The sequence below is a fragment of the Corylus avellana genome, chromosome ca9 (assembly GCF_901000735.1).
Source record: "Corylus avellana chromosome ca9, CavTom2PMs-1.0".
Lineage (NCBI taxonomy): Eukaryota > Viridiplantae > Streptophyta > Magnoliopsida > Fagales > Betulaceae > Corylus > Corylus avellana.
Genome location: NC_081549.1, coordinates 10,368,901 through 10,369,381, shown reverse-complemented (window position 1 = coordinate 10,369,381; position 481 = coordinate 10,368,901).

The following is a 481-nucleotide window of genomic DNA, read 5'->3' as shown; positions in this document are numbered from 1 at the left end:
GGTGAGTGCCAATTGATGGAATACACAGGCCTTATTTATAGGTAGGTCAGGGGACCCTCAATTAGAGCTGTTACCTTAATTATTCCTCCCATCAAGGAATAAAAATCAAATCAATACAGCTAATTGATTCCACAAAAATAAAATCTTTAATTAAATCAAATACTTGTTCCACAAGAATTAAATCAGTGATTTAATTCAGAATATTTGATTGAAATCAAATACTTGTTCCACAAGAATTAAATCAGTAATTTAATTCAGAATATTTGATTTACACAATAAGCTTTAATTGGAATAAATTACTGAACACCGTAATTATATATATTTTATAATTACAGTAATATATGTGACATAAGGGACATACTTTAAATGAAATTTCTTACATTCTCCCACTTGGCCCTTATGACACATAAATTCCTTATGGTGTTCAGTTCTATGATATGGCCAATACTTTATTTATTCCAATCATTCATGGAATCCTCCC